The sequence below is a fragment of the Poecile atricapillus genome, chromosome 4 (genome assembly GCF_030490865.1).
Source record: "Poecile atricapillus isolate bPoeAtr1 chromosome 4, bPoeAtr1.hap1, whole genome shotgun sequence".
Classification (NCBI taxonomy): domain Eukaryota; kingdom Metazoa; phylum Chordata; class Aves; order Passeriformes; family Paridae; genus Poecile; species Poecile atricapillus.
In genome coordinates, this window is record NC_081252.1 from 43,535,738 (window position 1) to 43,548,191 (window position 12,454).

The window sequence follows — 12,454 nt, forward strand, 5'->3', positions numbered from 1 at the left end:
CTTGATGTTTTTATAGACTTTTTTGTAGCCTGCTTTATTTGCATCAGGCCCCAGTCTGGGTTTTAAGGTTTGCTTCAAAGCCTTCCCCAGCCTCAGGTGACAGAAAGGGCTCTTCCTGTTACCCAGTGACTATTTCTACAGGGTGGCAGACGTTCCCTCTGTGTTTTTGGGGTCAGGCCAGGCAATAATGGCTCAAGCACCTGGCAACTGTTAAAACCAGACAGGTGAAGACGAGCCCAGACAGCTCTTGAGACCTTGTGCTGTCCAGTCAGTGCAAAGCCTCTGGCCTTTCACCAGCATTGACAAGAATCCTATTTATTATGCTACTTCATATATAGAAATAAAATTAGATTAAAGCTTTCTGAAATCATGAGCATCTGTCTTGTATTTTCTGTCTGAGAGAACTGTGTCGGTCAACACTACCAAATGCACTCAAAACAGACTGACTGAAGTCATTGTTGTAGCTCAGAAACTTAATAAAATCTGGCTAAAAAGGTCCTTTTTTTAATGCTAAAGCAAAGAAGATACAATAAGCTAATGCTGTACTGCCCATTTTCTCCAAACCCTATCAGATCCTTCCTTGTTGCTCCCCCAGCCTCAGAACCACTCTGTGTGCTGCACCACGACCCAGCTTCAGCAGGAGAGGGGTGAGATTATCCATGGGGGGCTCAGGCCCATTAGGCTGCAGAGTGCTAGGATCCAGGGCTGGTCATTTTGGATGAGTGTTTGAATGAGAACCTTTGCAAAGGGGAGAGGAGGGAAGGGATGACTATTACAGTTACTATTGTTCCTCATTTTGCTCTTTAAAATAACAGTTTTTCTTGTTTATGCTATTTCTTTTATTTTAAATAAGTTTTTAACTGAATTTCTTTTAAGCATCTGCCAAATCCAGTTTGTTTCATCTTCAGTCCATAGGGAGAACATAGACTCCCTCAAAAGCCTCACAAGTATTTTTTTTTCCTATGGTTGCATGAAGACCCAGATTCTAGAATTTTATCACCAGGATTCTGGCAAATGGTACTTTGTGACTCTGAACTATGTCTAGTTTGATGAAGCCAACCTGCTTCATGATTTATGGATAAGGCATTCAGAAATTCAATTGAATTCAGAAATTGAGACTGGCAGACTGCTTTCTAAGGAAACTATATTGTGTCCTGTCTCAAGCATGGCACAGACTGAACTGGTCTGTGCAAGTGTTCAGGACTGATATCCTGGTGAGGTAAGGAAAGGTATTACCTCATTAGTTTCTTATACTGTAGCTGTTCCTGAATCACTGTGGCATGATCTCTAATTTCATAATTCTGCAGGACAGTGAGTGCTCTTAAATCAGAGTCATATACCATCCTGTAATGGTTTTGCTGTTCATGCCATGTTTTTGTGAAAGGTAAATAAATGCTTTAAATCGGAGATGGAAGATGCAGAGTCACAGCAATGTTTTTGACTTGCTCATAGACAGTGTTTCTCTGCAGCAGCCCCTGATAAATCTGGCACCCTTGCCAAAAGCTTCTAATTTCTGTGTTAGGTACAGAGGAACATAGCCCTGAGGGAATAACAGGTAAGGAAATACAGAACAATACATAATTATCAACATTTCAGTATTTTTAGTGATGCTGGGTTTGTTCCTATAATAAATTTTATTTTAGTTGACTAAATAGATAAAAGGAATTTTGAGGCAATTAATTTTATGTTTTTCTAGCTTCAAAGTCCAAAACCAACATAGAATTTTTCTCCTCAATGGTATTTTGCACATTTTACTAATGGCTTTGGAACCCATATTTAAAAATTTATACACATTATTTTTTTGATGGGGAGGATCTCCTGTTATTCTTCAGAGGAGATAGAAGAGAGACTACTGAAAAACTTAACTTACATAGGTATAAGAACATTCCTGGTTTGTCTCTCCAATACTCCCTGGTGGTCTTGGTTTGGTCACTTTTACCATAAGTTCGTGAAGAGACAATTTATCAGCATTTTGGTGTTTTGGAATATGAAGCTGCTGAGAGCAAAGGGGAGTTAGATTAGGTACATATATTCATTTCCCAAGCTGTCTTGACTTAGGTTAGCTACATAGTGGGTTTTGTTGTTTTAGATTTAGGAGAATACTACTAGTAATACTTTCCCCATAGCATGTCTTTCATTGGTGGTTTTATTCATATATATATAAAACAGCTATTTTTATATGTATGCATATAAATACACATTTCACTAGCTTTGTAATGTTCAATTAACCTTTTTAAGCATTATGAGCTGCAAATGGGATAAGATCTGATGGTATATGTCTAGTCATTCCACAGAGCTATAAAATGTCTCTTAACTTTCCAATCTCTTACCTTCTTTGCTGTAGTCTCCATGATATATTTCAAACTTTCTGTACAAGTCTGTCTTTCTCAGCTACAGCTGTGGTCTTTTTTCTGGGTTTTGTTTGCACTGCTTGCTGAGTGTATTTAAGAATTCTCTGATTACATATACTTCTATTCAGTTATTTGGACACCCCAAATGACAAGAAGGAATATTAAGACTTCCTTTATCTCTCCTGTTCCTCCATATGAAAGAGAAACTCTCTCAGTACCCAGCAAAGAACACCTGTTAAATCTTTTTCTTTCTAAAGGTTGCTTCTTGGAAGCCTCAATTAACTTCAACACAAAAATTGTATTGCTAACCCTACGCGGCTGCTCAGTGCAGCACTGCCAGGCAGGCTGGGTATGAATCGAAGGTGTGGAGTAGCACATTCGTTGTTCCCAGCTGAATGAGCCCTCCCCAGAAGATGAGTATGTCCAGAAATGATAGCTGAGCAGTCTGAACCCCTTCATTCACCCTGCTGGGTGTGCTCATCCTTTCACCTGGGTGCGTTAAGAGCCTATGATATTAATCAGAAAGGCTCCAGTCTCAGAGCTTATCTACATCAGTGGTTTTAAAAGTGCACTCTTCTGTCAGCATCGCTGCATCTGCACAATAGATTTTGCTAGCTTAAGCTATGACTTCTAGTAAATTCAACTCTGCTGCCAGAATTTTATAGTACAGACCAGATCTCTAAGTACTGCATTTTTAAGCATGTTCTTGAGCTGTGCAAATACAGAGACAAAACTTTGATGCCACCAAGTTCAGGTGCAGATGTAAGGGGTTTCCTTCTTTTTCTAATGCCTGCATTTCTTCAGTCCTGGACCACCCCTCAGGATCAATTCTAAAAGTTTTCAAATTCTTCTGAACATAGCTAATGTAGTTTAAGAACTTCACCTTGGATTTCCTTCCTACTTTTCTAGAGTTCTTCAGTTTAGGAGGGACATAAGCCCCTCAACTGCATTCTGTAGATCAAGACAGTTTCTAGACCCTATCTTCTCATGCATCTCATGCCCTCTTTTTATTCCCATAGAATTATCTCAAGTATTTAGACAATTCAACAAAAAGCTAATGCTTGGAAGTACCTATACTGGAACTGCTGTTATTGTCCTTAAATATAGAATAAGAAAATCACAAGTAGTTTCATTTTAAGTATAAGGCCATTAAAAAAATGGATGTTCCACTTTGTTTCATATTGAAAAGGAATTAGAAATATTTGAAACAGGATACAAATTAAACTACCTGCTCATCCACCCATGTAGTCCATATGGGCTTGTCTGAGGCATCTTGACTGTCACTGTAGGAAAGATTCTCTTCCTTCTTCTGCTTGTGCCTTCTGTATCCTGTAAATGAATGGAAGCCTCCAGTATTCCTGGCTTTGTCTTGTCTATTCCTTGTCTCTGCTCGCTAAACTTTCTTGATAAGAGATACAATTACATATTGCTTAGTTCTGGTGTGACTGAGCTATGGAGCTGCTCTACAAACTCCTATTGGATCTAAAAGGATTTGGTTGTTAATTGAGTAATATTTTCATTTTTCAGTTACAGTTAATTGTCCATGTGTTTGGAGACCAAATTTTCATTTATGTTGTTAACGATAGATATGGCCCATTCTTTAAAGGTCAACTTCAGATCTGTTGCTGACGTAAATTGTTACTTTAATTAGAAGGATTTTTAATCAATGTGTGTACTGAGAAGTTCTGAGTGTTACATGAAGTGGTAATTTAAAGGATTTAAAGAAGCAACTTCCTCCAAAAGCATAATATGAAGGTGCTCAGTAGCTCCTGTAGAAGCTTGTGCTTGTTTTGCAAAACTGGAATCATTTGGCAGTGAAGCATATTTTAAAGCTGAGACTTAGTTCTGTGGCCTGTGAGTGCAGGTGCTGTCACTGGGCTCTCCAGCAGCAGGTCAGCTTCATCTTCACAGCTGAAATTTGGCAGGATGTGGAAGCACAGCCAGGTGCCTTACAGGTAACACACACCAGGGAAAGAGGAGGGCAGCAGGAGGTAGTCCTTTGTCCTAGTTCCCCAGCTTCCTGAAGGAGGTTTTGCATTATTAAGGGTTAATTGTTCTTTAAGTAGTTATGAGAGAGGATCTTGGTTGGCAGTCAGGTAGGGTCATGCTAGAGTAGGTTGTGTGGACACTTCCAGAGAGCAATGTGGTCCTTTGAACACAATTGCTAATTACTGTGGGAAATTTTTTGTCTCACATAGGTAGCCAAAGAACTTATTTTAAAAACGCATTATTCTTTTGTTTGCCCTAATCAAAGTCTTAGTTCTGTTGAAACTGGAGACAAAATCTGGGAGGTAAGAGTGGAATGGGGTGATTACAGGACAAAAAGTTTTTGTATGACCTTTAAGGTAAGGCTAAAAATCTGATGCAATGAAAGGGATGCTTTGAAAGAGAGTTAGAACAGGGATTACAGAAAGGAAGAGATCCAGCAGGGCAAACAACCTCCAGCCTTTACTGTCTGCTGATGTTGGATTGTGCTAAAGAAGAGAGAATTAGAGGTTGTGACAAGAGGACACAGCTTGTACAGAGAGGGAAGCAGGAACCTGGGGAGTATAGAGGAACACATAACAGCTGATACCATCTGAATAGATGGGATAGTTAAATACAGTAGTAGAGATTGCTAACGTGAACATAATCAAGTTAAACAGTGCTTTTCTACATCTTATGGCGGCAATTGTAAATAATTTACACTACTGCATTAGGATTAGTAAGTGAATGTTGTGACAGTATGAATGTAGAGTCCTTGTTTCTGTAGGAATTTTTCATTATGTTTGGGAATTTTCTTGTTTGTTTCTGTGTGGTTTTGATTTGTTGCTATTTGAGAAAGTCAGAGGGGCAAGGGGATAATTTTGAAGAAAACAGAGTTCTTGAGCATTAAAACAATTGTCAGTATGCCTTAAAAATCTTACTAGTTATTCTTCATAGAGATGAGTCACTAAGTAATTCTCCAGGTTACCAGGCTGCAAGAGTATCCTCATCATAATGACATTGGGACTTAAAAATCTGGTTACCTCTCATATTGTAAAGAAAAATCTTGTGAATGTCTCGTGTTCACGTGGAATTTCAGTTTTCACTGTGAGAAGCTGTACCTGGAAACCACGGCTGATGCTGCATGTATATCCTATGTCATGCAACCACAGCAGCAGCTTCAGCAACTACACTTAGCTATACTTTTTCTTCCCTCTCCCCCGTATCCTCAATGACAGCCTTGTTACAATTTCCTCAGGTCCTCCTTTCATTTCCAGACACCTTCACAGTAATATTTTCAGCTCAGCCTTGTGACTGTATGCCCAGCTCTTGCATGTCACATGTAATATACTTCATTTCCCTTATAGTGACTTGAGAGGTGTGTTGTTTTTGAAACCTCACTACTGTCAAATTGTTTGAAATTAACTCTGAGTTGTTGAAGGGGGACTTGAATGATGGACAGCCTGTTTGGATAGTGAAGCTGACATACTGATAGCTTTGTTCTCCAAACAGAAGTGCAGAAATGACTATGCTGTGCTCCCTGCTTGGAGACTTGTAGCACCTTTGCTGCTGTTCATGGTTTGTTATATGTTGTTCTTCTCAAATTCTCCATCCCACTTACTTTAATTTCAAAAATCCCTAGATTTCTGTAGATTTGTTCCACAACAAAATAGGACTCTGTGGAAGAGCTCTGAGCATGTGCAAAAGAAGATTTGGGAGACGTGATTCAAGAAGGAATTATACTTGCATACATTAGAATACCATTTAGATAGGTTGAGTAAGAACACAGTGACGGGAAAAGAGTGTGTAAAAGATGAGAAGGGAAGGGGATGATGGCATAAAGAATGAATTTCAAGTTTAAAGGAGTAGAGGGAAGTACTTGGGCCTTTTTAATTGCTGCTGAGTAATGAATTGCCCAGTGCCGACTCTATGAGTTTATTACTTTGTGCTGAAGTAAATGAGCCACAAAGTTCTTCCCTTCTGAAGTTTGCTTTGTTCTCTTTCTCCACTTGTTTTTTCTTTTAAATTCTTTTCTCTTGCTAGGTTTGCTGTGTCACTTCTCTTTCCCAGTGGTGCCATAATGAGTGCTACTGAGTGCTTCTCTCTCCACTTTGTCCTGAGATTGTTTTCTTATTAATTTTTTCTTCATACTGCAGCATTTCTGCTTTGTCTTCCTTTCCCTCTGTCTTTTCATCTCATATTCTCACCCTTCTTTTTACTAAAGGAGCACACCATATTATTATACTCTTTTGATCTTCATGTTCCCTTTCTCACTTAGCTTTTTCAGCCCTTTCAGATAAAACACTTTTTATACAAATTCCCCAAATTAGAGATAGATGCTTCTGCTCAAAATCAGGGTTCATGACAGTTTGCAGGAATGGTTCCTGCAAACCATTCTCCTAAAGGAGGAACAGAAACTGTCAGTGTAACCCTGTACCGAGTTCCTCTGAAGAGTCTGTTCCAGTTGGTCCAATGTCTCAGCCCTCCCTCCTTGCAAGCTATGGGTTTTCTGCAGAGCCTGCTTGGTGACTGAATAACCAGCACAGCCCCAGGCTGCATCTGTTACCCCCAGCTTGGGGTTATTTTCTGTTTTGTCCCAAGGTTTGTAGCCTTGCTGTGGAGGGGCTTCTGGCATGCAGAAATAGCTGTAGCTCCATCTCAACTGCTGCTGTATGGTCCTCATAACCTCCCAAGAAAATGCAATCCTGAGAAGTGCTCCCTTGACTCCATCATTACATCTTTCTGCCCATGTGAGGGAAAGCATGAGGTGTTCTTTCCCTCTTTCCTTCAGCTCCCTAGGATTTCCATTTTAAGTAATGGCACCAATATTGCTCTACAAACGTCAGTCTCTGTGACTGACCAGGATGCTGCAGAGCTCTTTATCTGGCTGATTTTCCTGACTCCTATTGCAAGAAACTTCTGTACTGAACATAAAGTACATTTATTTGTTGTTTATTCTGTCTCTGATGTAGTTAAGATTTTTAGATAAACTATGTAAAGTATCTTTTATATTGACATTACATCCTGTTGTGATGGTGGATATGAGTCTTCTGTTCCCCTGACGCAGAAAAATGCAAAATAATTTTTATTTGACTAATTACACTTTTTTTTGCATGTGTGTTTTTTTAGGGTTTTTTTCTGGGATTTTTTGTTTCTTTGATTTAATTTGATTCTAAAATATAAGATTAGTTAGTGAGTTAAGGAGGTTTCTTCTAAATTTTAGTTTGTGAGCTGTCTGAAAGGCCATCTGTTTCTCACTCCCCCTTAGGAAGGCTGACTTGGGATGTATTCTCTCTAATTTCTACACTGGAAAACAGACTTTTTATATTAAGAAGTGAGTTTCTAGATATGATGACCTGAAATGTCCATGTATTAAGAGTCATCAGTTTGACTAATGGCACACCATGGCTACAGATCATCCTAAGCACCTCTTCAAAGTGTCATTTTTCCAGCTCAGTTGATTTCTGACATATCTCACTTTATCAGCCATTGGAGTGGAAATTTCATCACTCTTTTATGCTTTTTGAGTTTTTCTTAGTATTTGTTTGTAATAGGTTTTATGGGTGATTAGTTGTGCAAATTGTGAAGGTTTTTTTTGTGGACAGATGATTTTCTTAATTTTTGCATATTTACCTAAACTTTTTAATCTACTAGTTAACATGTATCAGTTTAATTTTGCTTTGTTCTTCTGCTATTAAGAGGCTGTTAAATATTATACCTAGTGCAATTTGTAACTACTGCAATATTTACATTAGTTTTACCTGGTCAACAATTACAGGTAGAAAGGAAATTATTATTAAATAAAAATAATGGCACTTGCAGACATGTATCTATCAAACAGCACTACTTAGATGCTATTTTCAGCAGCTGTTGTCAATGCTGAGAATAGGCACTGTCTTAGCTCACAGCCTGTAGAATCCTCTGCTCTTATTCAAGACAGAAGTTCAAGCCTGCTTCTTCTCCTAGAAATCTCAGGGTTCTTGTACTGCTTGTGTTTATCTAGAATCATGAAAGCAGATTTGGTCCCCATCTAAGTGTTCAGATTGTGCTTTCACCTAGGAGTCGATGTGGAAGGATCAATGATTCTTTGTAATAATGGAAATAAGAAAAACAACAATAATTCAATAGTAATATAGGTTTATGCAGCTAGGAATACTATGATTCTTTGGAATGCCTAAGTTTTTAGATTTAGATGTTGGGAGGGAAGTTTGTGATATGTAATATGTAAGTTCCTTCCCTGTCTCAGTTTTGCTGGCCTTGGGAGGGAAGAAGGGCTCTGCTCCAACAGCATGCTGCTTTCCTTGCTGCTGCTTCTCCTTGAGACTGAGGAGAAGAGATTTCCTTTGTGCTTCCTTGTATTTCAAACTCTTACTGTAGCCCTGTAACAGAGAAATGTACAAATTTTATCTTTCCATTTCTGAACATTTTTTATTCCAGCTCTGTATATATTAATGACTCTCGTTATTCTTAGAACTAATTCCAGTTTTGCTTTATATGTTTGGAGGTGTCTAAAATGGTTATAGATGTTGAAAGAGACTATAGTAGATCCATAAATCAACCCAAACAGTGACATCATTTTTTCTATACAATTATCTTGTCATTTTGGCACCAAACATGTTTTATTTCTTACCTGTTTACTATTTCATGCTTCTGTAGATCTTTAGATATCAAAGGACATAAAATACAGAGGTATATTAGACTCACAGGCACATTGATGTTCATTGAATCATGTTTAATGCTGGGAGAAGTTTCTCGAAGTGAGAGGTGGGGAGGGAGCACTGTGTACCTTAGGCATGATTGCCATCCTGCTGCCAAACTGTAACAACCCTTTGAGAGCTCAGAGTTCAAGGTGTTGAATGAAATGCAATAATTTTCCAGAACATTTTAAATGCCTGCAGGCATGCTAAAGTTGGACTGGGGTCTTTTGAATAACACTTTGCCTTTTTTGCATCTTACCAATTAAAAAATGTCTGTAGTATTTTCTGTGTTGCAATGTAGAATTTAAGTATCAAGGAATTTTTATTGAAAAAAGTTAAGTAACTGTAATTTATTTGGTTGTTTTGTTTCGGTTTTTTTTTCACTACATTGACTTTATTTCATGTTGCAATAAGAGAAACTGATGAAAGTCTTTCCTGGTAAGTTTTAAATGCAGTGTAAGACATCAGTCAGCTTTGTCTGTGTGTGAGACATCAGTCATTGAAGCTTCTGTGGTAGCTTTGACACTCATGTGAATATGCCTTGTGCTCTGTTTTAGTGTTTACACTTGGTGTCTCTACAACACTTAAAATAAAAGAAGAAATTTTGATTGTTTATTTGTTCTAATTATTAATTGCACATAACTTATCAGACTTGGTAATTAAATATTGTGCTAAAGGGGTTAATAATGATGGCAGAGGTCTACAATGTAGCCTGACACATAAGGGAATGAACTCTTTGATCCCAGTGACCTTTTCACAACAAGAATTGTCTCTCTGCTTCTACTTCTTTCCTTCTAAGTTAAGTTGAAAGAAATATTTAAGTATTAATTTTAAAGTGGGTATCTCATGGTTTCAAGCTGTTCTTAAAATTTGGAGTGAGACTGGGAAAGTAGATTCTGAGTCTGCGTTCAGCTAAGCTGTGTATAGAGCTGGGCTGAGCATGACTGTATGAGAGCTGACATGTCAGCCATGTGATCAGTGAACACCCTCCTGTGAAATTCAGCCAGGAGCCCCCAGCACTGGAGGGATCACTGAAGAGGTCATGGGAGACCCCAATGCCCAGTGACACAGATGAGCATCCTCAGTATTTATACTTTCAAAAATATTAAACAGAAACTTGAAGTAGTGGAATGCACCAATGAAATTTTTTTTTATTATTTTCTGCAGTTCATTCTGGCCGTTTGACATTAGCATTGCAATATAATGCATGCAGCAGTCTGCAGCACGGCTGAACTGACATCTTTTTGTGAGTGTGTTAGTAGTTCAATAGCTCTGTAAATATTGCTCTATGAAAATTACTTCATTTAGTTGGGGTGAAGCAACCTGATAGACCATAAATATTGACATATGGGCAAAAATTCCTTGCAGATGAAGGCAAGTGCTTTATAATACATCACAAAATAAATTTAATTCTCTTTGGTTTAAGATTTTAATCTGATTTTATAAATTAGTTGCTGTGCATTTGGCTATCCTCGCCAAGACCCTGAGATGCAACTTTAATGTTATATGAAACAGAAGAAAAGAAGAAAAGGAAGTATGATCAAATTTGTGCAGCAGTGGTTCATTTAAATCTGTGAAGATTTGAATGGAAATCTTGTTAGTATTTTAGTAGTGATCTTTCAAAGAAAGAAGCTGAGTAGATGTAGTAAATGACAGTTTGGTTTTTCATTAAAATAATTTTCTCAATAATGGAAAATACTTCTCTCATTTGGGTGTGAGAATTGTTTTCTAGGGAAAAAGAAGGGGTGATGCATAACAGGACAAGTAAAGATCTAGTAAAGCCATCTGCAAGTCTCCTTTTGTCACTGCTGACTTACCCTACTTAAACATTAATTCTGTTACTTGTTTCTGTGTTCTACAAAAGTATTTGTGTTCTCCCTTTCTGCTTGTTGTCGGATCACAGTAAAGAACATTTATTTATGGACAGATCTTTAAGACAGCTTTTATTCTGTCTTCTTTTAAATATGTGTATTAATTCACTGATTAGATAAATTCAAAGACACAAGCCTGATGAGGTTTACTAAGATTTGCTGAGAGATACTATTAATTTTTTTAAGTTAAAGGCTGCTGAAAATAAACAGGTGTTTTGTATAATGCTAGATTCAAAAAGACCACATTCTTAAAACCTGAAAGGTTTGCTTTGTTGTTACTTTAGTTTTTTTTCAAAACTGCCCACAAATAATCCAGTAGTCCTCATTATTCTGGCAGGATAATCACTGCTGAAGTGTCTCCATAAAGTGGTGCTGTTAAACAGCTTGCATTTTTTTAACCTTTTCATTCTTTGCCTGGAGAGGCAATAGATAATCCAGAGAAATGCTTTTTGAAGTTTTATTGAATTCATTGACTTCCGTGGGAAGCAGATCAGTACTTCTTCATGCTACAGCATAGATTAAATCTTTAAGGATTTTAGCTTGGTATTGTGCAAGTAAGAGTTTGGGTTGTTGGTTTGGCTTTTGTTGTGCTTTCTTGTTGTTGTTGTTTTTTTGGTTTTTTTTTGGTTTTGGGGGTTTTTTTGACATTACAGAGGATTTTGGAAACTTGGATAGAAATAAAAATTATTTCTTCTTTGATGGTGAATAGTGTGTGTCAGTTTTCCCATGGTGCAGTTCAGAGACGCTAGGAATTAGTGGCCCTTTAAAGTCTTGACATGCTTAGATGAAAGGGGAGATAGGCTTTATACACCACTAAAGAATTCCCATGTGTACTTTTTAATAATTATGTTTAAAAATCACAATTCACTTTAGTATTAATAAAACCCAGAGTTTATAATATGTCTAGTAAACTAATTTTTCCTGGAAAGGACTTGCATTTATTAGTAAATCAAATGTTATAAAATCTGAGTGTTTCATATAAGCTAGAAAGGTGTGCTACCTGGGCATGCAAACATGTAAACAGTCATAAATTTAATAAACTGTTGTGTTTTAAAAACTTTTTTTTTAATAATGTAAAAATTTCAGTTAACCACTTAAAATTTGGAAGTATAAAAGCAGAAGATTGTTTTCTTAAATGGAAGACTTTGGAGCTTTATCCTTGAGTCTAAACTGAGCTTCACAGAGGCCAAGAAATGCAAAAAACTTTTTGGAAAATTGTGAAACAAAATGATAAAGGACTGGCTCTTGTTCACAAATTTGAATTATGGCTCTGTAGTAAAGTATATACTCTCTAGAAACATTTTAAAGAGTGACTAATTAGTTTGATATTAAGTGTTTAAATAAGTGAAGAGTTATAAAGCAACCTTATTTTTGCTGAAAAGAGTGCAAATGGAATTTGCTGTTGCTTTGTAATATGTGTTGCTGTGTGATATGCTTATGCTTTCTCAGATGTTTAAAGATAAAAATTATATTCTTAACTTTATTTTAGCACTTTTCTTTAGAAAACAAAAGCAAAATTCCCAAGCTTTCTTTCTGTCAGAAATGTAGATATTTTGATTGAGAGTAGAAA

The 12,454-nt window shown here is 37.2% G+C and overlaps 1 protein-coding gene across 2 annotated transcripts in view; it reads left to right on the forward strand.

The window, feature by feature from the left end:
* Positions 1 to 12,454, forward strand: part of TENM3 (teneurin transmembrane protein 3) — a 419,680-nt gene that overhangs the window by 81,314 nt on the left and 325,912 nt on the right. The gene's annotated exons all lie outside the window — the stretch shown is intronic.